This window comes from Herpailurus yagouaroundi, unplaced genomic scaffold (assembly GCF_014898765.1).
Source record: "Herpailurus yagouaroundi ecotype Mexico unplaced genomic scaffold, PumYag 77, whole genome shotgun sequence".
Taxonomy (NCBI): Eukaryota; Metazoa; Chordata; class Mammalia; order Carnivora; family Felidae; genus Herpailurus; species Herpailurus yagouaroundi.
In genome coordinates, this window is record NW_024412388.1 from 28,207,075 (window position 1) to 28,234,074 (window position 27,000).

General features: G+C 52.2%; 1 long non-coding RNA gene across 1 annotated transcript; it reads left to right on the forward strand.

Moving 5' to 3' along the window:
- Positions 1–13,798: 13,798 nt before the first annotated feature.
- LOC121018242 (uncharacterized) lies at positions 13,799–14,765 on the forward strand. Its single transcript, XR_005785102.1, has 2 exons — positions 13,799–13,907; positions 14,443–14,765. It is a non-coding gene; the product is annotated as an uncharacterized LOC121018242 (long non-coding RNA).
- The last annotated feature ends 12,235 nt before the right edge of the window (positions 14,766–27,000 follow it).

The window sequence follows — 27,000 nt, forward strand, 5'->3', positions numbered from 1 at the left end:
TGCTAACAGCTCAGAGCCTGGAGCCTGCTTCGGATTCTGTGTCTCCCTCTCTCTCTCCACCTCCCCCGCTCATGCTCTGTCTCTCAAAAATGAATAAATGTTAAAAAAACAACAAAAAATAAATTGTATCCCCATGGCTTATTGGCTCACTTTTAGATTACAAGTCCATTAAAAAAAAGTCACTTTCAGGCATAAAACAGGTTTCAATCCCAGAATTAGAAAGGATAGTCCCAGGGGCGCCTGGGTGGCTCAGTCGGTTAAGCATCCAACTCTTGATTTCGGCTCAGGTCACGATCTCCCAGTCGGGGGCTTCGAGCTTCACATCCGGCTCTGAGCCAGGAGCCTGCTTCAGATTCGGTGTCTCCTTCTCTCCCTCTGCCCCTCCCCTGCTTGGGCGCTCTCTCTTTCAAAAATAAATAAATAAATAAACATTAAAAAAAAAAAGTATAGTCCCAGATAATAATAACAACCCCCATTTCAAATTTGATTCGCTGTCAACCCTTTCCCCTCCCTAAGCCAGAGCAACTGCCAGGCTATAGGGAACAGGGGATAAGGCTGCTGTAAATGACCCCTCCACGGTGGGGAAAGGGTTTGGGCAAGGGGAGGGGCGGGGGCAGTGAGATTCCTTCCTGGCTCTGGTCGGAGTAAGGCTGGCTGGTGAGCATCTCCTCCGCTTCCCCTCACTCCCAGGTGTCTACGGGTCCCTTCTGACTTCTGCTGCTGAGTCCCTGCTCTTCCTGGGAGGATTCAGCGGGTCCCAAGCTCTTCTTTCTTTCTTGGGTGTGCAGTAAGCGTTTGAGCAGACTGTGACCCCCCCCCCCCCCAAGCTCTGGACGTGCACACCACCCCCCCAGGGCAGCCACTTTTCTACGCCACGATCTTTTGCCAGTTAGATTTCCGGCAGGAGTTGGACACTGGAATTGAGTCTTGGGCAGACCCGTCACGTGGGCAGGTCATGTCTGTTGCATCTTGGTTGCCTCTGTGAGAACTTGTTTCTTTCTTTTCAAAAAAAATTTTTTTTAATGTTTATTTATTTTTGAGAGAGACAGAGACAGAATGTGAGTGGGTTAGGGGCAGAGAGAGAAGGAGACACGGAATCCGAAGCAGGCTCCAAGCTGTCAGCACAGGGCCTGACACGGGGCTCGAACTCATAGACCGAAAGATCATGACCTGAGCTGAAGTCGGACGCTCAGCCGACTGAGCCACCCAGGCACCCCTGTGAGAACTTGTTTCTTAAACCCCTGTGGGAGAGGACAGTTATGCCTCCAGCCTGTCACTAGGGGGTCAGCCACAGGGGGTGCAGCGTCTGCCCACAGGTCCCAGCTCCGCCTTCCCCGCCCGAGGGCCAGCAGACTGACAGGAAAGAGTCCATCTGGGTGAACTATGGTATAGGGAATCCCAGCTCCGTTCCTACTAGGCGTGTGGCCTTGTGTAGCTGACTTAACTTCTTCGTCATCCCGTTTTGTCACCTGTGACCTGGGGACAGTAGTCCTTGTGTCATAGATTGCCGAATGAATGCTGTAACCAGAAACACTTAAGGCGGTGGGCCTGGCACACAGGAAGTCGTCAGCAAGCGACATTTATTATTGTCGTCCTCTTGCTCACCACCATCCTTGGACCCTGGACCTTGGGAGGCAACAGGGAAATGGTGAGGAGCATAGGCGGTGATGTGTTATCAACACAGCCAACTTATGGAAAGAGCCCAAATGTCCATCAACTGATGAATGGAAAAAGGAGATGTGGTATCTATATAAAGGCATACTACTCAGTGATCAAAAAGAATGAAGTCTTGTCGTTTGCAACAACACGGATAGAACTAGAGGGTATTATGCTAAGCAAAATAAGTCAGAGAAAGACAGAGATCATATGATTTCACTCGTATCTGGCATTTAAGAAACACAACAGAGGAACCTAGGGGCAGGGAAGGAAAAATAAGATAAAAAAGGGAGAGGGAGGCAAACCATAAGAGACTCTTAAATATGGAGAACAAACTGAGGGTTACTGGAGGGGAGGTGGGTGGCGGGATGGGCCAAATGGGTGATGGGCATTAAGGAGGGCACCTGTTGGGATGAGCACTGGGTGTCATATGTAAGGGATGAATCACTGGGCTCTACTCCTGAAATCAATGTTACACCGTATGTTAACTAACTTGAATTTAAATAAATAGATTAAAAAAGAGCATAGGTTGTGGTACCTGGAGTGAGATCTGGGTACAATCTGGCTCATCTTTTGCAGCTTCGAGCAAATTATTAACCTCTGAGCCTCAGTTTCCACAGCTGTGAAATGGAGCTTTCGCTGTCCCTGTTTTGGGTTAGGGCTGTTGGAGGGATTTACTGAGATAAAGTCTCCAAGGTCCCGCCCGAGCTCAGGGTTTGGCTTGTAGCAGGCATATGATAAAGGGAAGCCACTGTATTTGTTACAGTTGGAGATAGATTTTTCTGGAGGTCTAGGAAGTGCCAGTCCTCATCAGTGCCCTTTAAATCAGTTGCCCTGCCCTGACTTACTTGTGCTGCTTTAATCACCAAGGAAACAGTGAAGGGTCCCAGATATTCCTGAGAAGCTCTTGATTCATAGTCACTGTATCTCAAGGCAATAATCACTCCCTGGCCCCGCCCCCCCTGCCCCCCCACCCCGCCCCCGCCCTTCACCATCCCCAGTCCTGGTCCTGCCTGTTGGAATTTGGCTCTCCATTGTCAAGAGCTGCTAACTCCACCCTCACATTAAATACAAACAGATGAATATCTCTCATCTGTGTTTTTGTCTGAGTTTCCATGAGGTTTTGGAGAACAGGGGAGCTAGGGGGAAATATCTCCAGTGGCTTGCTAATGAGCAGGCTCGTTTTTCTTGCCCTCCTCCCTCTGTAAGGACAGAAGAATTGGTTTTCTGTTTGGCAAGCCAGTATCAATATTGCCAGAGTGATATGAGGAGGAAAACAACCCGAGGCTTTATTAGTCTTCTGGTGACTTCAGGACGCCACACAGTGAGGATTGCTGGGGACGCGGCCCCCCTCCCGCCCCCGGCTTCATCCCCGCCATGTAGAGCAGCCCAGGGAGTCAAGCCGGACCAGTGACCCACAGATGGAAAAGCCCCTTGGAGACAAAGCCTGTTGCCCAATCCTTTGTGCACGTAGAGAATCTTTTAGAATCTTTCAGTGGAATCTCATATGGAACCCCCAAACATAAAACGGGCGTCGTGGAGATGTTCTGACTGAAGTGTGGTCAGCAGGGAAAGGTGAGCAGGAGCCCAGTTTCACGGCATCCTACAGCCTGGTTGAGCCTTAAAACTCCTTCAAGGAACCCCAAGGTTCTACGACACCCAGTTGGAAAACCTCTGCAGAAAATTCCATCGTCTGTGTTTGGGGCAGACTATTTGAATCCAAGCAGAGGTTTGGGAGGCTGCTTGTTGCCTCTCCCCTCAGCGTGCGGGCACCGGCCCTCCCGTTTCACAAGAAATGGTCAAGAAGATACCACGCTTCTGAATGGGTTGAAATCCACTTCCTATTACTTCTAGTACGATGCCCATTTTGCAGCTGAAGCAACTGAGACGGGAGGTTAAATGACGTGTCCCACGTCACAGAGCTCACACGAAGTTCCGATAGACAAAGGAGCTAAATGGGACTTGAAGAAGAAGTTGGGGCTCTGGCTCCTCCTGTTACCCCTCCACGCCGCATACTCTGAACACACACTTCGAACACGGTGGGTGCAGGTCAACCCTCTCATTTGATGTGAAGGGAAACTGAGGCCCAGAGAGGCATGGACTTGCAGAAGGTCACTCAGCAAGCCAGTGGCAGAGCTGGTACCCAAACCCAGTGTCTGGACTCCCAGCTCAGGGCCTCATCCTTGGCTGCACTGGGCCACATGGGGCATCATTCTGGCTATGTGAGATGATCTGCCTGGGCCTTTTCATCGAGAACATTCCTGAGCGCTTGCTCTCCCCTTGGTGGGGCCGGGCTGGGCTGGGCTGATCTGGGCTGGGCTCTCCTGTCAGGGATATTGAGCAGAACCCTCCTTAAGGCGAGAAATGGCCCTCTAGGCACACCCCAGCTCAGACTTTTCTCTTCTCTTTGAACTTTCCCAAGTTACAAACCACACAGTTAAGGGCTGCCTAATAAGCCATCCATCTTGTCCCACAAAGAGAGGACTGTAGGCTTCCCGCCGGCTTCCTCCTCCTCTGGGAGGGGATCAATGCCTTATCGCAGCCGGGCCTGCCTGCGTGGAGAGGAGGGAGGAAAATGAAAGCACTTAATTAAGGCGCAGAAGAGCGGAGAGGGAACACCGCGTCCTCCCTGGCTCCCTGCTCCTTCTTCACCTCCCCGTCGCCCCTCCGAGGGCAGCAGGCACAGTCCACAGAGACTGGCCTGCTCTGGAAACGGAGGAGGAGGTGGTAAAGGTGAGAAAGACTCTAGAAAGGCCCCGCTGTCTGGGCCTGAGCAGAACTTACCCCTAGTGGAAATTTCCCACCCTTTACTGTCCCCCACCCCTGTCCCAAGCAGACCTGGCCATGGCCATGAGCAGTCTGGAGGGTGGTAAGCAGCAAGGCCATCTCCTGAAAAACACCTTCCTTGGGACTGAATTTCTTTTTTTAAAAAAATTCTTAAAAAATGTTGATTTATTTTTGAAAGAGAGAGAGAGAGAGAGAGAGAGAGAGAGAGAGACAGAATCTGAAGCGGGCTCTAGGCTCTGAGCTATCAGCACAGAGCCCGATGCGGGACTCGAACTCACAAAAGGTGAGATCAGACCTGAGCCGAAGTCGGATGCTTAACCGACTGAGCCACCCAGGCACCCCTGGGCCTGCATTTCTAGCATTAAAACATATTCCTTTAGGTAAAGAGCCTTCTTGGCTCTCTCTCTATGACCAGAATGTTTATAGAAGGACGTTTTAAGAGGAGGAGTCTGGACACTACAGTTTAATTTTCCCTTCTCCATTTCCCCTGGGCAGTGCCTGAAAAACAGTCCTTAGTGCAGCTAGGAAGGTGAGAGCCCACATGCAAAAGCATCCACATACTTGGAAGACCTGCCACCGTAATTTTCTGGAAGGTTCAGCATTTTCCCCTTGAAGTTCTTCTGAGCTATTCTGTGTGCCTCTATCTTCTATGAACTTGGCTATCGACGCTTGGACATCTCCTACTCCCTTGTCTCCTGACTCCATCTGTCCTGACTGATGTCAAAGTGTGTCCCTTTGCCCCCCTGGCCTGGATATGGTCCTTGTCTCTGGCTTTTCTGAAGGCACTCTTGTCACACCTTCATTGTTTGCACCCAGCTCCAAGATAGTGGGGCGGGGGGCACCTTTGACATCCTGTGACCCTGGTGGTAGCCCTGCCTACCCACAGTGGGGGGACAGATGGGGTGAGAGCCATTCTCAGAGGACCCGGGCCCTGGGTAGATGAGCATTGCTCTCTACCCTGGGGGATCCCCAACAAAGCAGTTGCTTTAGACTGAAGAGTTGTGTCTCCCCCAAGTTCATATATTGGAACCTAATTCCCAATGCGAAGGCCATTGGAAGTGGAAGGTGGGAGGTGATTAGGTAATGAGGATGCTTTTATGAAACAGACCCCAGAGAGCTCCCTTGTCCCTTGTACCAGGTGAGGACCCAGGGGGAAGATGGCTGTCTGCGAACCGGGAAGTGGGCCCTCACCAGACACGGAAGCTGCCGGTGGCTTTGTCTTGGACTTCCTAGCTTCCAGAATTTGTGGGAAATAAGTGTCTACTGTTTATACACCACCCAGCCCACGTTCTTCTATTACAGCAGTCTGCACGGACTCGGTCACCTATTCTGCCCTGGCTGGGAGGCCTGAGGAAGTCTGGACTTTGCTCAGCATCTGTCCCTGCCTGCTCTGGGGATTCAGGGTGGGCAACTTGAGGGACCGGTGAGCAACAGCCTGGGGAAAGCTGGCCATGCCTGTGGGGTGTGCTGTTTCCTCACCTCCCCTGGATGGGCCGGCTCAGTTCTATATCCAGTGGGACCAGTGCTGGCCCCTCCTCAAGAGCCAAGCGTTCTGAGATAACCTAATAATTCAATAAATGTTAATTGATATAATAAAAGGGGGAGCGGGGAACTGAACCCACCCTAGCGTAAAGCCATGTCCAATTTTTAAAAAAAAATTTTTTAATGTTGATTCACTTTTGAGAGACAGAGAGACAGAGCACTAGCGGGGGAGGGGCAGAGAGAAGAGGGAGACATAGAATCGGAAGCAGCCTCCGGGCTCTGAGCCGTCAGCCGAGCCCGACACGGGGCTCGAACCCACCAACTGTGAGATCATGACCTGAGCTGAAGTCGGACGCTCAACCGACTGAGCCACCTAGGCGCCCCTTAGCTGCGTCTAATTTTTAAGTTAACTTGAGTATGTACAGAACTGTTGTCCCCTGCTGGTCACCCCCAGATGTCAGTCTGGTGTGGTTGTGGCTGTAGTCACCGGTGCTTCCTGACCAGGGCAGTTTCTATCCTGGGGACTATCTTCCCCTCCCCTCCTCTGGTCTCCTGGGTCTAGGTTTCTTCCTCACATGGTTCGTTCCTGACTCCCCTCTGGCCTGGCCTGGCTGCTTCCTGACAAGCTCGCCAGGGCCCTTTCTGCCCCTGTGCTGGGGCTTGAGGTTCCCGGGAGATGTGCCAGCACCCATATGTGTCCAAACCTGGCTGTGTGCCTCTGTGATGTGCTACAGCCGGCTCGAACTGGCTTGCAAGAACTGGCAACTTTGAGAAAATTTGCCAGCCAAGTGTTAAACCATCGGTGGCTTGAAATCAGCCTCGGTGGGAGTGTTTACACCATGGGAATTGGCAGATGTTACAAATCAGAGCCCCTCCACCCCCACCCCACCCAGAGCGCGTTTACCAGGATGCTGTCAGAGGCAGTTAACAGCCACCCCTTGGGGCAACCGCTGAGCAGTGAGGTTTAGGAGCTGGTGGATAAATACTGTCCTCTTCCATCTTCGGGTATGTTCTCCACAACTCTCTCTCCTCAAAGGGTCTGAGCAGGATAGAGCCCCAGTTGCCCACAGCAGTGGCTAATCTAATAGTGTACCCTCGTATTGGGTTTCCACCCTTCTCTCCAGCCCCCCACTCCTCCTGCCTGGGACACTTCCCCAAATCAGCTACTTGCGGGCAAATCCTTATCTCAGACTTTATTTTTGTGGGGCAGGGAGAGGCGATCAGGGGCAGGAGGCACAGAAGCTAAGCCTACGCCTTTAAGTACAGACTATATTTACTTCCTCTGCACAGTGTACCATTTCCGTACTTTTATTCCTGCGGTTTTTATTCCCATGTCTAGCCGTGATTGTACAGAGTCTCCCAAAGCAGCGATTCCTGATTTGCCTTAGAACATCTTCTATAGCAGTGGAAAGGATTTTTAAAATATTCAGTTGATTCAGGCAGCAACCAGAACATCCTCTGGCCTGAGTGCTGTCTGCGAGTCTCTTGCTTGTTACAGTAACTTTCCTCTACGACTGATTTCAGTTTCCATTTGCAAATGTAACCGCCACCTGTGTCTTCTCCTCGTGATTGGATTTCTGCATCATATTCCTGCATCACAGCCGCCCAGGAACCTCAAAGCTGGGGTGTCTATCCTCAACTCATTTAGCCAGCTCTCCCCCACACAAGGTTTACGTATCTTAATTTTGTTCCCAGTTTCTGACCCAAATCATCCTGCCCTGATCTGTCCTCAAACTCTGCCCATTGATAATGTTGCTGCTTGTTGAATGCTCCTACCCGTGACTCCGTTTCCTGGTGTTTTGTTTTTGTTTTTGTTTTGTTTTGTTTTTTCTAAGCAGATTCTTAGGGGTTGCACTCAGCTAAGCAGGTTGGGTGATGGTTGGAGAGCTTTCTAGTTAACTGGGTCGTGCACAGTAGCTATAGTGATCTTCATGCTTGTCTTCTTGGAATAGTCACGTCCCAAGAAAACCAGGTCAGGTCAGAATGGAAGAGGATTGGGGATGCTTTTCCCTCCTGGTTCTCTACTGAAGAATGTCAACTCTGGGACCGCGGAGAAACATTTCCCCAAGTGAGTTCCATTTGGTCCACACAGCTCCGTGACATGTGAGCCCCTTGTCATCAGTTCTTGGTCGAGGATGGTAGAAGGGATAGAGAGAGAGGAGGTCATGGTCATTGACACCACGGAGAAGGCACAAGGAAGAGAAGTGGTCACGGTCAATGGAATGACATCCATAGCAGAGCCAGGCTGGCTCCCTCGGAAGATCCTAGTGGGCTCCCCAGGGTGTGGGTGCTGTCCGGAACCCCCAGATATTCCACCTTGGGTACTCACAAGGAGGTCCTCTGTTCGGGTTGTGGCTTTGAGTTCGCAAGTCTGTCATATTCTGTCTCCTGGACTCAGGACAGGATGGCAACGTATGGGGTGGCTCCCTTCCCTTCGTCTTGGGGACCTTCAGCCCATGGACAGACCAGTACAGTTTTGCAGAGCCTGCTGGGAGGCCCTGGGAAGAAGAACCTCAGACTGAGGTTCTGAGATACAGTTCCCAGCTGCTGCTTCTCAGAAAGGACCAACACCGTGGGCTGCTTCTTCCACCCAATCTCTTGCCTGTTGAGTTCTTCAATCTCAGGCCCTATGATAGAGACCAATTGTGGGCTCTCATGTGCACAAACATCCTTATGCTCCTGTGTGTTTCCCAGCCTCCCTTACAGTTAAGTTGGGGCCATGTTGACTGGTTCTAGTTAATGAGCTGTGGGCAGAACGGATGTCGGTGACTTCCAGGATGGCACCTGAGAACATCCCATGACATTATCGAGCCCCCTTTTTCCCTCCCATGGCAACAGTGGGAGCTGCAACTCGAGGATGGCAGTGTTGCATGACAGAGGAGCCTGGGTCCCCGAGTCACCCCTGGAGGAGTGCCGCTTGACCCACTGGGGTAGGCAGAATTTTAGCTGCCATGACCTTTGCCTCTGGGGTTATGTCCATGAATATATTACATACATTACATGGCAAAAAGGGCTTTGCAGGTATAATTCAGATTACTAATCAGATAGGGAGATTATCCTGGCTGATCTGGATACACCCAGAGAAGTCACACTAGCCCTAAAAGCAGAAGGGGAAGGCAGAGAGATGTGGGGAAGGGAAGTCAGAAAGATTTGTAGAGTAAAAAGGACTTGATGTGCCGTTGCTGGCTTTGAAGATGGAAGAGGCCATGAACTAGGGAATGTGGGCAGCTTCTAAAGGCTGAAAATGACTCAGGCCAACAACCAGAGAGGAAATGGGGACCCCAGTCCTATGATCTGCCAATAACCCCAATGAACTTGGAAGCAATTCTTCTCAGAGCTTTCTGATAAAGAGCCCTCCTAGGGGTGCCTGGGTGGCTCAGTCTGTTAAGTGTCCGACTTTGGGCTCAAGTCATGATTTCACGGTTTGTGAGTTAGAGCCTCGGATCAGGCTCTGTGCTGACAGCTCAGAGCCTGGAGCCTGTTTCAGAGTCTGCGTCTCCCTCTCTCTCTGCCCCTCCCCTGCTTGTGCTCTTTCTCTTTCTCAAAAATAAACAGTAAAAAAAAAAAAAAAAAAAAAAAAAAAAGAACCCATGGGGTGCCTGGGTGGCTCGGTCGGTTAAGCGTCCGACTTCAGCTCAGGTCATGATCTCATGGTTTGTGAGTTCGAGCCCCGTGTCGGGCTCTGTGCTGACAGCTTGGAGCCTGGAGCCTGCTTCGGATCTGTGTCTCCTTCTCTCTCTGCCTGTCCCCAACTTGAGCTCTGTCTCTCTATGTCTCTCAAAACATAAATAAATGTAAAAAAAAATTATAAAAAAAAGAACCCTCCTGGCCAACACTTTGATTTTGGCCTTGTGATACCCTAAGTAGAGGACGCAGTCAAATCCCCACTTGGACATCTCAACTATTATAAGACAATAAATGGTTCTATCTATCTATCTATCTATTTATATTTTACAGAGAGAGAGCACAAGTGGGGGAGAGGGGGAGAGAGAGAGACAGAGACAGAGACAGAGAATCTTAAGCAGGCTCCACGCTGAATGTGGAGCCCTACACGGGTCTCGATCCCGTGACCTTGGGATCATGACCTGAGCCAAAATCAAGAGTCAGACACCCAACCGACTGAGCCCCCCAGGTGCCCCAATAAATGGTATTTTTAACAAGCTGCTAATTTTGTGGTCATTAGCAATGGCAGTACTAGAAAATGAACACACCTAGATGCGATTTTGTGTGTGTAAGGAAAAATCCTTCCAGCCAGTGAGATGCTAGAGCCTCCCTGTTGTAGCAGCTAACGATGCTTATTCTGATGAATGCAGCGCCCCCCACCCCGTGTGCAGGGAGCAGAGCTCCATGCAGGCCATGAGGCACAGGAGAGGATGAGGACACTGCTCCTGAGGCATCTGAGTGTCTGCTTAGGTCTCCTGGGGATCCCACAGGGTCAACAGAGGTGGGTGCTCCACCAGGAGTGAGCTCAGGCCTCTTGAACCCTCCGGAGCAGGAATGTGGCCCAAGAAGAGAGAAGCCTAGCGGGGAGAAAGGCAGGTCTCCCAAGATCACATAGCAAAATAGCAGCAGAGCCAAAGCCAGAAGCCAGGCCTCCTGACTCGAAGGCCTGGGCTGTGTGCCCAAGCTGGGTGCTAGTGAGATTCGCATGGGAGCGTGCACGCGTGTGTGAGCTCCAGGTGCACATGCGCGGGCTCCACGTGTGCTCGCCAGGCCGGATTCCTCCTTCCCCAGCTCCCGGATCTCCAGGGTTAATGCTCCGCTCAGGAGGCTGAGAACAGCCTCTCCCCTTTGGTAATTGAAATCAATTTCTCAGCCTTATCTTTAGGAAACCTATATAGTCTAGACTGTAATCTGAAAGCCTGGGCTCGGGCAACTTTTAAATGAAAACTCCTCTGCGAGGAGGCGGAGGGAGGGAGGGAACAAGTGGCTTGCCTCTTCCCACAATTTCTCAAGGAGCGTATGAGTGTGGAGGTGATGTCTCTCTTCTTTTTCCGGGTATTTGGCTTCTGAGTACGTGAGAAGGTGTTTGAAAATGTGTGAGCGTATATGTGTGCGAGGATGTGAGTGTGTGGTGGTGCGGGGTGTGGTAGAGTGTGTTAGGATGGGGGAAGATGTGTGTGTGTGTGTGTGTGTGTGTGTGTGTGTGTGTGTGGCTGGACACAGGTGGGGAGGCCCCCTCTTTGTGTTTATTTTTGCCTCTGAGCCTGTGAGTATACGGTGTAGGAAATGGCAGAGAATGTGTTCTCAAGTGCAGATGTGTGTGTGCAGGTGCCTATGGGAAAATTCGTGGGCTTGTAAATACGTGTGGGATCAGAGAATGCATATTTATGTGTCTCATCTGAGAAAGCATTCCTCCTGGGCCTCACCTCTGAATTCCCCCGGGCCGGGAGCAGTTTCTTTTTTCTTTTCTTTCTTTCTTTCTTTCTTTCTTTTTTTTTTTTAATTTTTATTTATTTATTCTGAGACAGAGCGAGTGAGCAAGCAGGGGAGGTGTAGAGAGAGGAAGAGAGAGAGAGAATCCCAAGCAGGCATCAGCGCAGAGCCCGAGGTGGGGCTCGAACTCATGAACCATGAGATCACGACCTGAGCCGAAACCAAGAGTTGGATGCTTCACCGACTGAGCCATCCAGGCGCCCCAGGAACAGTTCCTTTTAATGCCTCCAGTGGCCTGACTACACTGCTGCTCATCCCTGAAAACCATCCTAGCCCTCCGGCTTTCCCCTGTGCCCCCGGGGAGGAGGAAAGGCCCTTGATTTGTCTACTCTGGAGAACCCTGTCCTTCCCCAGGCCCTGGCAAGGTTCCATCCAGACGGTTCCTCTCTAAAGGATGATGTGCCTGTGGGCAGGGGCCCTGGCTAGATCTCAGCCTCCGGGGGAGGCCTCTGGGTGTCACTCAGCAAGTGGATGTTCCGCTTGCCAAAGCTGTGGCATTAGACACGGAGGCCCACGCAGGTGAGGACAGCTTCCTCCCCGCCCCTCCCCCAGCAAAGGGTCCCCCACCCTCCCCGAATCCCCATGGATTTCTCATTTGAAGTCAATCAGCCTTGAAATCCCTGCCAGTGCCTGCAGGGTAATTATGGGGCTGGTAATCAATGCCAGACTCTCAGCTGCCCTGGGTGGGAACGGCACAGTTTCCCTGGACTCCAGAAAACACTGGAAGTGGTAGTAACAGCCGGGATTGGGAGGGTCTGGCCTGGAAATAGCCTCCGGCTCGGATGGGGAGGAGTTGGGAAGGAGGGAGGTTAGCGTTGGAGCTGCTTCCCAGCAAGGCCTGGGGGCAGAGGGTGGCTGTGGCACCAGAGAGGACAGGCATTTCCCTACCCTGTGACTGGGGGAAGCGTGGGGCACTGTGGGAAGGGCTGTGCGTGGAGGCAAGGATGGCACAGGTACCAAGTTAGCATCAGCCCCTGAAATGTCTGAGATCGGGACCTCTGCCCTTCTATCTGAGTTCTGTCCCCCATGAAGCTACCTGGGCCCTGATTACTTTGGTAAGTGACAGTGATGGGGGTGGGTAGAGCGGCCGTAGCTGTGGTGAGGGGTCACGGTGGCGTCAGGAATAGGAGGCTGTAACAGGTGACTTGAGGAAAGTGGGGAAGGGGAGTGGGGATGGTTATGGCGGAGCTGGAAGGACTGGTGGTGTAGGCGGGGCGGGGTGGGGGGGGGACGCTGTGCTGAAACTGATGATGCTGGCTGTTGGTGGTGATGGCGACCGTGGCGGGGTATGGGAAGTGTGACAATGGCAGTGAGATCGTGGTGAGGGAGAGGGTACCCAAGGGTGGTGACAACTTTTGAAGAAGGAACCAGAGGCGGGGGTGTGTGCACACGACTGGACACGACCCACAGGAATGGGGTGAGGAGACGGGGGCCCTGAAGGAGGGGGCGGTGCCTGCCGGTGATGGCCAGGTGGAGAGGGTTTGAACCGAGAGAGCTGTCCCTAGCGTCGGCAGTGTGCTAAGGTGCCAGGGGCTCAAGTCAGGCAGAGGGCCGCCGATTCAGCAGCCAAGGGATTTTTTGGGCCCCCTTGTGGCATGAAAGTCAGGAAGGTGGAGCTTGGATCCTAGAGAAATAGCTCAACTGGAATCAGGAGCCCAAGCAGAGAGCCGGGTAGGTGATCGGAGGATAAGCCGCGATTCTAAAGGCCAGCGGTGTAGATGCCAGTCTGAGAAGGGGTGAAAATGTCCCCCGGCCTTGGGGACTTGCCAGGATTTAGGTCCTGGCATCCCGTATAGCTCCTGCCCTGGTGCTTTGGGTTTTGCCAGGCTTCATACCCTTTGTTCCTCCAGAGAACTTTATTGTCAAGGTCCGATCAGTGACCAAGCACCTGGGTGTCTCTTTGCTGCCGAAACAGACTCAGAACCCAGTGTCCTAGAGGAGGCTGAGGGTGCTACACAATCAGTGTATGAAAGCCCCAGACTCCGGCTTGGGCTCACATCTGCTTTCCCTTTTGTGGCATTGTCCTGTGATGAAGAGTTTCGGGTTGAGGATGCAAACAGACCGCGTTCAAGTCCTAGACCTGTCCCTTCCTACTTGTGTGACCTTGGATAACGTCTTTGACTCCGTCTCCTTTCCTGTAAAATGGGAGCGGTGTTACCAGCGTCTCAGATTGCTGTGAGGGGTGCGTGGCAGAGACTGAGGTGGCCCCAGTAGTCCCACCCTCTTGGAGTTCCTGTTCTTGCACAGTCTCCCTCCTGTGGGCAGGGGTGGGACCTGTTCTAGCCAATAGAACCATCTTATGTCATATAATCATAGAAGCAACTATGTATGTAATACATGTGTGTATGTAATATGCATGTAATCATATATGTAATCTATGCATGTCATAATAGGTATGTATGTAATCTACGTATGTACTATAATCAGAGAAGTAACTTCTGTCCGTTAGAAACAACACTTACTTCATCAAAGCCAGCAGGGCAGGGAGTCTCCGAGCCACATGGGAGAGGTTTGAAGGAGGGGCAGGAGGAAGGGCAGAAGGCAAGGTACGGGGTCAGTGCCAGCCTATCCAGCCTGCCAGGTGGCCGCTCCTACAGCACCATTGGACCTTTGTCCCCATGCACAGCCTGACCACATCCCTCCCGTAGACACTGGGAGGCCTTCTCTTAGGCACTGCCTCCTGAGCCTCTCTAGAGGCCACTGTACCCAGAAACAAGGCCCCCGGGTGGCCCCAGGACAAGCCTCAGTGCCCACGCTCAGAAACAGCACCTTGGGGGGCCAGTGTCAGGCTTAGGGTGACTCTGTAAATCAGAGCATTTTGATGCATAAAATCTGGAAACGCAAGTCTATGAATCGTAATCGAGCATGACGAAATCTCATCAGCAGAAGTAAATATGAAATTCGAGATGACAGGGAGAGGCACAGATGTGTTCCCGAGTTCCCGCCCCACCCCCGCCCCTCAGCTCTGGCTCCTAGTGCTACCCCCAGATTTATTCTCTGCACACACCAAATTAACCTCAGGTGCCTCTGATGGCTCAGCTCAGCCACCACATCCCTCTCTCCACCTTTCTGTCCCTTTAGGAGCCGGGACGTTTTCTCCCGCCTGATGCCTCTGTGACAGGAGCCAGCTCAACTTTGCTGTTCATTTGGGCGTAGACCATTGGCTGGGAAAGAGCTGGTAACAGTGGGCATTTATTTACGAAAAGGCCTGTGCTGAATGCCTTTCCTGCCCTCCCTGGAGGGTTGTCTCCACCAGCTTTCTGCTCCTCCTCCCAGAAGGCCCATTCCAACCAGGACGGGCTCCTGCACAGCGATGGCCCTCTAACCCTTACTGTCACCCCCCAAGGGCCTGCATGAGCACCCCAGAGAGCCAGAGGACGGCTTAAAACCATGTTGCCCAGAGTGTGTTCTGTTGAGCGTGTTTGGGGAAAAGTGGGTGTGGACAAATAAGCTTGGGCAGTGCTGGTTAAACGAAGGCAGGCAGGTTTCCTTCTCGCAGGCCTTCTCTGAGCCTTTACTGTCCTAATCTGAAATGTACAGTTCCAGGACGGGGCTGGGGCAGACAGGCTTTCACAAACTTACTTGGCCATCGGCAACATTCTAGCCACAGCCCATCCTGGCCCCAGCATCTCCTCGGGCGAATATTCCCTTTAGATAATGTTCATAGAAGACCGTGAGGCCCATTCCCTGATTGTAGGGCCATCTGGGTCCCAAGCAGGAGCCCAGGTTGGGGGTAGGCCGGAGTGTCTCAGCCTTCTGACCTCTGAAGGAGCAGTGACCATAAGTCTATGGCAGGTTGGGAAGGGGATGGGCCAGGGGGTGGCTTCCCTCAAGGGGGATCTGTCTGTAGAGAGGCTGACCATTTATCAGCGTGAGTCACCAGTATGTGAGTGCATGTGCACGTGTGTATGTGTGCATGCACGGACATACATGCGTGTGAGCCAGTTATGATGGTAATTCAGCACCTCCAACGTGCAGGCCTGGCATGGCACCGGGCCTGGGGCAGAGAGTACAGACCTCGTCTTGGGAAACTCCTCTTCAGGTGGGTGAGCTGAAATCCCAAGGCTGACAACGTCCTCGGACTAACGGAGGAAGCACTTCTGGCCTTTCCGGGGCCCCAGTCTTCCTTATAGGAATTCCACGGGGAAGAAAATTCCACGGGGAAGAAAACAGCCCACAGAAGGAACACATTCGTGGAGCACATGAAGATGCAACCCTGCACACAATCAGTGTGCACACAAAGCTTAACATGTATCTATGCACACATGCTACGGTGGGCAGAATTCTAAGATGGCCTCCAAACCTTGTATGATCTCCTCTTCTTAAGTATGGGTGGGACCTGCGAGTATGGTGGGTACTACACCCTGTGACCAGGTTATGTTTTATGGCAAAAGTGAAGGGATTTTCCAGACGTAATTAAGGTCCCTAATCAGTTGACCGTGTTAATAGGAAAGGTGGACCTGACCTAATCAGTTGAGGCCATAAATGAAGGTCTAGAGGTCAGAGAGAGAGAGAGAGAGAGAGAGAGAGAGAGGGAGAGAGCGATTCTTCTGCAAACTTTGCAAAAGCATGCTGCCATGAGCTCGACAGCTACAAGGAAAGGCATTCTGCCAACAACCACATGAACTTGGAAGACGACCCTGCACCTCAGATGAATTCGCAGCCCAGGCCAACCCCTTGGATGCAGCCTTGTGAGACCATCTGCAGAGGATCGGCTGGGCTGTGCCTGAATTCCTGACCCATGGGAAGTATGAGATAATACTTGAGTGCTGTTTTCAGCTGCCAAATTTGCGGCAATTTGTGGTATTGCTATGCAGCTTTCAAAACTAATACACAAACTCTCCGTTCAGTGAAGGTACGTATACCCAGAGACATCCATCCATACACAGACGCACCTATACGCAGACATATAAATATTCACGCCTCTCCATTTTCAGGTACACCGTGCTCACAGATGTAAAAACATATTTATATGCATAAACATATATACATACACAAGCACATACACATTCTTAGTTATACACACACACACACACACACACACACACACACACACATTTGCATCCATAAACACAGAGGTAGGCTTGTACACAATCTATACAGCCACATTTACGTGAACATTCAGACGCAGTAGATGCATATGCACACACATAACAGTGAAGAACATTATAAAATACTTTCTATGTGCCAGGCACTGGTCTAAGTTCCTCGTACATATAAACCCACTTCAATACTTCCACAGATATAGAGGAGCATATAGATGCTGATCTTCCTACCACGGAACTTCTGTAAAATACCACACCACTGTATACTACAGGGGCCCAAAGTGAAGACGTTTCTCAGCTGGAGCAATTTCTCAGGGCGGATTCTGGTGGAGCGTTTTCCCTCTCCCTAAGTGCCTGGCAGGTAAGTTAAGACCTTCCACTCCTTTCCCCTGCCCAGGGAGGGGCCCAGAAGTCACCCCCACTCTCTCCACTAGGTGGTGCTAGACCAGCATCTTTGGGTTTGATGGGCAGACTCCTGGCAGGTGCTGGGGAGCCAAGCTTAAGTCCTGGTTGAGGAAAGACAGACAGGAGAAAGAAAAAAACTCCTGGCCACAACATCCCAATCTCCATCTGTTCCCTTTCTGTCCAACATAGCCAATATGTTCCGGGACCAGTGGTGCCCTCCTCTGCTGGGGGCTTGGGTGACCGTGCTGGTAGGTCCTAGCCTTGCCTAACACCCTGCTGAGGACAACCAGACATCTAAGCCCCTGGTTGTTTCTCATCTCAAGACTTCCTTCCTTCCTTCCTTCCTTTCTTCCTTCCTTCCTTCCTCCCTCCCATCCTCCCTCTCTCTCTCTCTCTTTTTCTTTCTTTCTTTCTTTCTTTCTTTCTTTCTTTCTTTCTTTCTCTTTTAATGTTTATTTATTTTTGAGAGAGAGAGAGAGAGAGAGAGAGAGAGAGAGAGACAGAACATGAGTAGAGGAGGAGCAGAGAGAGAGGGAGACACAGAATCCGAAGCAGGCTCCAGGCTCTGAGTGTCAGCACAGAGCCCGGCGTGGGGTTCGAACTCATGAGCCTTGAGACGTGACCTGAGCAGAAGTCAGACACACAACCGACTGAGTCACCCAGGTGCCCCAAGACTCTACTCATTTATTTAACAAACCCTATGCACCATTTATTTTGATCTAGGCACTGTCCCACGTTCTTACAAATATTAACACATGGAATCCTCATAACAACCCTATGATGTAGGTACTCTTACCATGTCATTTACCGATGAGGAAACTGAGGCACAGAGAGGTTATGTGACTTGCCCAAACTCACAGAGCTAGCAAATGGTGGGAAGAAAGGAGAGAGGGCAAGGAATCTTCACCCCATTTTAGAAATGGAGAAACTGGATAGCCCAGCACAAAGGCTAAAGAGGCAGTGGAGGTATCTGACCTTGAACTCAGAACTCAAGTCCAGTGCTGGGCTTTTTTTTCCTGAACCCTGAATTGCATGAAGATTAAAGCTGAGGCTGTAGCTGAGTGGGGGGACTGTGACAGTAGCAGAAGAGAGCTTTCTTTACATGCTCCAGTGACCCCTCACTAGGGATCTGGAGTCCAGGAAGCAACTTCCTGGCCAAGAAGTGCTCTTTTCAGGAATTTCATGTGGATTCTGCATAAAGGCATAAAAGTAGGGCCAGCTCCCAGCTGAGGCCCAGCCGTGGGTGAGTCTATAGACTCAGACGCTGGAACGGGCCTTTTACAAGATACACAACCCATTCTACACTCAATTGCGTCCCATAAATCAGGTTAACCTTTTCAACGCGGCTCGGAGAAAATTAATTACTCATATCGGAGCACATGACCTTTTTCCCGGGCAGGATGAGCCGAGCTGCTCCTAAGCACTGGGCTCCCTGTTCTCTACACTGCGGCATCCCAGCCGTTAGGAACCTACCCAGCAGCCCAAGCATTCAACCAAGGACAGCCAGTTACTTACATGTTTCCCAGGGGTGACAATGCTGGGTGACTCAGCGCTCCTTCTAGTGACCAGGTCCTTCACAATGGGCTATTTGGGGCTGATGATAGGGAAGGAGAACCGCCCCTGTCCTTCTTGCAAGCCCTGGCTTGGCTGAGCAGGGGGAGGGAAGGAAGGAAGGAAGGAAGGAAGGAAGGAAGGAAGGAAAGAAGGAAGGAAGGAAGGAAGGAAGGAAGGAAGGAAGGAAGGAAGGAAGGAAGAAAAGCATTTGAGGATTCTACATTCCCTTCTGGGGAGAGTTTTTCTAGTCTGAGAGGACCTCCATTGGGATCAGATAGTAAGTTTCCCACTGAGGGAACCCCCTGGCCTCACCCCACACTCTGACACCATCCAATCAGCTCATCAACATCTGACTAATTGACCATCCTACCATCCAAGCAATCTCACCCAACAATCCAAGCAAACAGACATTCACCACCCACCTAACGAGCCAGTAGGCAACCGGGCAGAAAGTTTGTATTGAATTCTTGCTTTGTGCAGCCCTGGGGGAATGCAGGTGAAAAAGAGGACACGGGTCCTGTCCTCCAGAGGCTTATGGTTTAGTTGGGGACACAGCACTTCAAGGAGGGGACAAGACAGCGCAGAATTATTGAAGATGTGAGGACAGGCACTGGATGAATTGTGGAACTTTCTGTTCTTGTAGGGGTTGGTTAGTGTATTTATTTTCAGTGCCTCTAATTGTCAGCTGCTGGCAACAAGGAGCAGGCCATTCAGTCACCTGGAGTTTCCTCTTGACCATTATCCCAACCACACATGTGTGTCCTGTGGTGAAGACAGGGTCCTCCTGGCTTTCGAGTTGGACAAACTTTCCATTTGAATCCTGGCTCTGCCTTTAATTAGCTGACAGTCCTTGAGCAAGTTGCTTTACCTTGGAGCCTTCATTTTCTTGTCCAAAAAATGGGTATAATAAGACCTACCTTATAGGGATGTTGTGAGAATTAGCGAAATGATGCCTGCATAATGCTTAATACGGCTCCCCGCACATAGTAAGTGCTCATTAAAGGTCGGCTAGGATTATTACTGTCAGCTACCAGTATGACTTCTGGCATACCAGTGAACCCAGTTCTTAACCTGAAGCTGGAGAGATCATGTGCTTTGAAGTAAGTGCCCTTGGGATACACTGAAAGTGTGTGCCAACCAGCTTGCTTTTAGGGATTCTGAGGCCAAGAGGCCTGTGTTATGTTTTAGAGGAAAAATGGTGGAGCGGCCTGGACTGATGTGTTTGTGCTCTTGACCGTGGGTGGCACCCAGAGTCTCACTGTCCTCGCTTCACTAAAGGAAGGACATTCAGTGACTGGATCTGAATGTAAGAAGCCTTTCTTCCCGTTCCCCCATGTTGCGGAGATCTAGATGCCACAGGATCACCTGCCTGGGGGAACACTGGCGTGTATACGCACACTGCTGTCTGTGTGGCCCCAGCCTGGGGGATTCCTTAGATGGTGATGTGTAGGAGGATGGGGCCAGGGAGAGGGGACATGGCAGCAGGGGCTGGCCTGCTCGGGGTGCCGGGTGGTGAACGCAGACCCCGGAGAGGCAGACAGGGGACAGTGGTGCTGCTGGGGGCGGGGCGGGGGGTTGGGGCAGAGTCCCAGACTGCCACTAACCCGGGGTTTGGTGGGCTGCAGAGGGTGCAGACCTAATCAGAAACTAAAGGTGCTCTTGGGGAAGAGGTTTGTAACGTGGGCTACGCCCAGGTCCCGTCGTCAGCCCTAGGTGATCTCATGGGTCCCCATGGCTTCCATGTCACATCCATTTTGATGGTTTCTTCATGGGCGGACCTACTCTATTAGGCAGCCCGGGCCGCCATAACAAAACAACAGAAGTGGTTCAAACGACAGACATTTATTCTCTCACCGCTTTGGAGGCTGCAAGTCCAAGATCGGGATTCTGACCAATTTGGTTCTGGGGAGGGCTCTCTTCCTGGCTCGCAGGTTGTCACCTTCCAGCCGTGTCATCATATGGCCATTCCTTGGTACATCTGTGCAGAGAGAGAGCAAGCATATAGCTCTCTGATGTCCCTTCTTATAAGGACACTGATCTTACCAGATGAGGGCCGACCCTTATGACCTTGTTAACCTTAGTTACTTCCTTGGAGGCCTGTCTCCATATGCAGCCACCCTGGGGGTTAGGGCTCCAATATATACCTTTGGGGGGAACACTTAGCACCCACTGTCATCTGCCTTCTTAAGTTGCAGGTCTGTACATCCAGGTGCCAGCAGGACTCCTTAGCTGGCTGATTGGGTACCTCACTCGCCTGGCCTGGCACCGAACTTCTTCCTTTAGACCTTTAATCTGGGGACGGCTGGGCATACCCAAGGGGTATTGGCAACCAGGTTTCTATGTGACTCCGCCCTTAGCCATTGCTGATTAGACCAGAGGTGGACAATTGACACTAGCTTGGCCTCTCAGATGTTCTCTTTCCAGGTCTTAGAAGGGATTGATGCTGGTCAGTCCGGGCTGGTCTTTGGAACTGAGGCACTTTAAGCTCAGGAGTGGTGGGGTAGCCATCTGTGGTTAGCCATGTGCATGGAGAAGCTGAACGAGAAGAAGGAAGTGGAGATACAGAGAAGATGACAAAGAGAGAAGGTTCTGGGTTCCTATCAGCTTTGCAGTCCTTCTGCGGTTGGGCTCTGGGCCTGCCCTCGGGCTTCACGAGACACCCTTGTATCCTTATAACATCCTGCTTTTAAAAATCGTACGCTTGGGGCACCTGGGTGGCTCAGTAGGTTAAGCGTCTGACTCTCCCTTCTGACTCAGGTTGTGATCTCATGGTTCATGGGTTCAAGCCCTGCGTTGGGCTCCATGCCTTCACCCCTGCTGCCCTGCCCCTCCCTGGCAGATAGACACATACACACACGCAGCCACGGGCTCTCTTTCTCTAGCTCTCTGTCACATGCACGCTGATATATATACAGCCATGCTCTCTCTTGCACAAACACACCCACAGACACCCTGACATACGTATAAAAGCCCAGAGACACACACACAGAGACATACGCCAACATCTATAACTTTGCGGGTTCACACAAAGTCTAAGAACGCCTCCAGACACAAGGACACACAATGACCCAGAAACACACAAGTACAGACATATAAACACACACACTTCTAAAGGCAGATAACAGATACGTATACAGAGTCACAGACGCTCACAGATATATGCAGAGAGGTATGCAGGCACTCATCGCCATGCAGAGGCAGCCACGTGAGCGTGAGGACACAGGTGCAGACGCCCCGGGCACGTACGTGTGCAACACAGCCCCATAGCTCCGTGCAGACAGGCCCCTGGGCCTCAGGGGGGCTGGGCTGGGCAGAGAGTGTCTGTGTAGGCTGGACCCTCAGATGCTGCTGTCTAGTGGAACTTCTCACTCAGCAACTGGGGAAAGAATTATCCAGGGAGCAGGGGGAGGTGACTCTCTCCTGTGCACCAGTCTCGACGAGGCACGGGGGCCGCGGTGCGCGGGCTCCTGGGAACAGAGAGGGAGACTGCTCCATGAGAGGGATGGCTGTGACATGTGCTAAGGCAAGACCAGGCCTGCAGAGGGGGCAGGGCAGGGGCAGGTGGGGGGCAGCAGAACCTTGTCCCCCAGGGGAGGGACTGGGAAGCTGGGCTCCCACTGTCTGCTGCTGTAGGTCATGCTTCGCTTTCACTGGCTTGAACGGGGGCACAGGGATTCCGGGGACCTTCTTGCGGCTGTGGCCTTCCCAAGCTCCAGCCCGTAACTGGGAGCCCTTGGCCTGGTCCTGGTGTCATGGCTATGACTGCATATGTGTGCGTGCATGCGTACAGCATGTAGGTGCACGCACAGACCACACGTACGCACACATGGGCGTGCGTGTAGATGCGCGTGCGTGGACCCAGTCTGTCCACGCTGGTGCGCGTGTGGAGCTTGTCATGAGAGTGCCGAAATCCGAGCTGTCCCCACCGCCACCGCCTCTCCACGTGTCTCAGCCTGGGGCCGCTCCAGATGTTGTTCCAACATTCCTCATTCACTGCAGAAAATCAAACAAACAAATGAAAAATTCACGCCATTGTTATCCAGGGATGCCCCCAAGCTGCCGCTGTCGCTTCTAGCCTGCTCAGCTGGAGCAGATGGTGAAGCCTCTGGGGCTCACCTTGTGTCTTGGCACCCGGGTAGACAGGACCCCAGGGGGTTGGCGGGAGGCAGGCTGCTGTGGGTTGGGTCCCGATGTGACCACAGGGAGCTCTCGGGGCTCCAGAGGAGTGTCCGGCTCTCCTACCCAGCCCCCCATCCCAAGAGTCCCCCAGGGTGTGTGACCCAGGGCAGGAGGGCAGGGGAAAGCCGAGGCCCTGCGTATGCGTCGGGCACCTGATATACAGTGCGTGTTCACTAAATGCTGTCAATTGAGCTTTATATACAAGAAGGAGGAAGGCCGGGGGGCTTCTCAGCCTTTGATAGAGCAGGAAACTGAGCCTCCGAGGACTTAGTTGCCTTTCTGACGTGCCTTTCTGATCCCGGTTCTTCCCAGCAACCCCCGTGGCAACATCAGACTCCTGTCCGTAATTAAGTTCCCGTTTTCCAGGGTGAGAAGCGTTCTGATCCCGAGAAATGACAATGGCTTCTCATTACCCAGCCAGTTTCATTGTTTGTGGGATTTTCTCATTTGAATTCTTCCCCCAGAATCAGACTAATTTTACATGGAGATGCAGAAAAGGGCACAAGAGCAATAATCACCAGTGGTCTTGGTCATGCCTCTCCCACCTGCTCCCGCCTCGAACCACAGTCTGGGAACTGGGGTGACCTGCGCTGGTGGGCCAAAGCCTCAGAGAGGGGGCAGAAAGTGCTGGAAGCGGGTAGAAGTGTTCGGGGGGGTCTTGGGAAGAGACTCTGACCCGAGAGCTGAGGAGGGTTGTCCCAGCCCCGAGGCTTCGGACAGGCATCGCCTGAAACCTGGCTGTGCGTGCACAAGCGTGTGTCGGCAGGGAGGCGAGCGACCGGGTGAGGTGTCCCTGCTGTGTGTCCGCGACCGGGCCTGCGGATGTGAGGCTCCGTGCGCGGCTACGCGGGCGCTCGTGTCCGCGTGTGAGTGACTATGGCTGCGGGTGCGTCACGACCTGTGTGACGAAGCACGGGTTGTCACGTACCTGTGACTTCGCAGGTCTGTGTGCATGCGTATCTGTGAGTGTGTGGGCCGGGGGGACCACGCTGTTCTCCACGCCTGTGTCTGCGTGGCCCCGCGTGTCTATGTGTAGCTGTGGGTGCGAGCCCAAGTGTGCGTGCGTGTGCCTGTCCCCGGGTACCCGTGTGGGACCGCTGGTGTGAGTTTGCTGAGAAGCCACACCCTTATTGAGGCAGGGTGGGGCTTGTGGAATTCACCTGTGGTTGACGCTCATTTCTGACGTCAGGCACTTTGTTTTTCCATAAGAGGCATTTGAAACATGATTTTTGAGCACTGGTGTTGTGGATACAGTGAGGAAGGAGACAGGCAAAGACCCTGTACCCGGAGCTGATAATTACGTAGAGAAGGCAGAGAGGAGACACATAATTAGGCTAACAGTCACATCATCGTAAGTTTTGGTGGTTGCTGTGAAGGCCAAGAGCTCAGGGCTGTGTAAGACCGACATAAGGCTCCTCATGTAGCCTGGGCGTCAAGGCTGAGGGGTGGGGGGCTTCTCTGAGGAAGTGACATTTAGGCTGAGGCCTAAAGAGCGAGTAGGGACTAGCCAGGCTAAGGGGTGGTGGGATGGGCGTGGGGAGGAAGGGTGTTACAGGCAGAGGGAACAGTATGTGCAAAGACTCTGATGTATGACTGAGCGAGTTCCTTGGAGAAACTGTAAGAAGGCCAGGGACAGGGGTGCACATAAAAGGAGGTGAGAAAAGCAGCAGGCCACCAGAGCTTGGAGGCCTTCCAGACCTTGGTGAAGGCTTTGGACTTTATCCTATAAGCAACAGAAGGCAGGGAAGTGCTGATGTGATCATGGCTGCCATACTGACCTGATTGTCAGGCTCTAAAGAGAGGATGCAGAGAAACTGGAAGGGAGGCCGACGCAGTGGTCCAGGCAGAGGATGGCTCGGCCCGGGAAGTGAGAGGGGTGGACGTGGAGGGAAGTGGAGAGATTCGTGTAAGTGAGGGCAGGAGAGGGAGGGGGAGGCTGGCAGCCGAGATGATGTTGTGGGCTGGGTGGGTGGATGGAAGGCGCATGCGTGGAGGGCGGGGGACTGAACGTCCCAATGGGACACGTTGGGGTTGAGATGCTTGTGGGACACGGGGGTGGAGAGGTCCAGGAGGCAGTTGTGGATAAAAGCCTGGAGTTCAGGAAGGTTTACGCTGGGGATAGGGATTATGGCGAGTGGAAGCCGGGACCTGGAGGAAGACCAACTGGGGTGAGCAGATTGGGGGACACGGGGTGATTTTCTTTGCCTCGGTGGCAGAGTCTACAGTTTAGGGGACAGGCGAATGTAGCACTTCAGATTCCAGACTCTGTTTCTGGGTGTGTACCCAAGAGTCAAAGGCAGGGACTCGAACAGATTATTTGAATATCTATGTTTACCACAGCATTATTCACTGTAGCCAAAAGGTGGAAACAACCCATATGTCCATCAATGGATGGGCGGGTAAACCGAGTGAGTCTATCCAGACAATGGCGTATTATTCTGCCTCCAAAAGGAAGGAAATTCTGACACATGATACAGCACAGATGAACTCTGAGAACACTATCCGAGGTGAAGTCAGCCAGACACAAAAGGGCATATACTGTGTGATTCCACTTAAGAAGTCAGATTCAGAGGGACGGAAAATAGAACAGAGCTGAGCAGGGGCTGGGGGGGGGGGGGGGGGGGTTGCTGGTGTATAATGGGTGTGGAGTGTGGTTTGGCAAGACAGAAAGAGCTCTGTGGATGGAGGGTGGGGGCTGCATAAAAGGGTCAGTGCACTTAACGCTATTGGATTATACACTTAAAAATGGGTTGTAACTGATATGTATATTTTGCCACAATTAAAAAAAAAAGATTTATTTTTGAGGGAGAGAGTGCAAGTGGGGGAGGGGCAAAAGGAGAGGGCAACAGAGGATCCAAAGCAGCCTCCGAGGTGACAGCAGTGAACCTGATGCGGGGCTTGAACTCACAAACCGTGAGATCATGGCCTGAGCCGAAGTCAGACGCTCAACGGACTGAGCCACCCAGGTGCCCCTGTTTTACCACAATTTTAAAAAGGTCCTAGACTCCAGAGCCAGCCAGACTGCTGAGTTTGAATCCCCGCTCTCTGATTTAAAAGCTGTGTGACTCTGGGCAAGTTGCTGAACCTCTCTGGGACTCAGTTATCTCATTTATAAAATGGATATCTTAATAATGCCTCTCTAGAGGGTTGTTGAGGGGATCAAATGAGTTTATATATGTGATGTGATAAGAACACTGGTCCATACTTTGTGTGGTTATCACTATCTTTATCAGCAGCAGACCAGAACCTAGGTCCTGGGGGCTCTTGGTCAAGAGCCTGTGAAGCTGGGCCGGTGCCTTGGGGCAGGCGGGAGGGACCAGACTTGCTTCTGCTCTTGTGCCTAGGCCGTGTTGTGCACCATCACAGGCCTATGACTGGACGGAGCTCCCTGGGGCCTGTGTGGTGGGGCAGAGGGAACCCTGGGGGGAATCCAAATCTAAGAAGCTAGAGGAGGAAGGCGGCCTCATGGGAAGACAGGATGGATGAGGCCCACCCACGATGTGGAGGACAGTCTGCTTTACTCAAGTCCACAGATTTAGATGTTAATCTCATCCAAAAACATCTTCGCAGAAACATCCAGAATAACGCTTGGATAGCCGTCTGGGCACCCCGTGGCCCAGCCAAGTTGGCACACAAAATTAGCCATCGCGGGAACCGATTGCCTCTTGACTGGGGACATACAAGGACACTCAGGAGGCCCCCCTGCATCCTCTTGGCCACTCCTTGATCCATTTCCCACCAAGAACCACAGAGCTCTCTCCGAGCATGGATCTGATCTTGCCACTCCCCTCTGCTCTAGGGATAAATATCGCATTGTAATTATTACTTACAAGGCCCGGCTTGCCTCTGCCTGGTTACCAGTTCTCCTGCTCGTCTGCCTGTGCCTCAGACTTGCTCTCTGCTCTCAGCCGTATTGGCCTCCCGTGTGCTCGCTGTGCCTTCTCTCATCTTTGAAGATGCTGACTCTGACTTTTTGGGAGCATCCCCCCACCCCTTACCCAGAGCTCTTGACTCCCATGTCCCACAGGCTACCCTTACTTGTCTCTTCTGCCTCTGGGTCAGGCCTCGGGCTGAGGACACTCAGGTAAGTTAGATGTGGGCCAGGACAAGGCAAAGGGACAGAGTGAGACAGGATGGACAAGACACTGTGAGAGCAAAAAACTATGGGGGTGGGAGGGGAGGGAACATGTCTGATCCCCCAAAACTCTTCCCCCAAAGGGAATCTGATTTGGTCAGATTTAGGATGCTGGGTCCTGTTTGCCAGCAGACAGGGAGGCCGTGCTGTCACTCAGCTTGTCCTTACGGTGGGACCAGAAGCTGAGCCAAGAGTGTCGGTGTTAAGGGGTGGCATTGCGGGCCTTGAACTCCTCACAACCTCCATTAGCATTTCTCCTCCAAAACGGCATGAAATAAAATTTGAAACGAGAACAGTATTCTTTTTTTTTTTTTTTTTTTT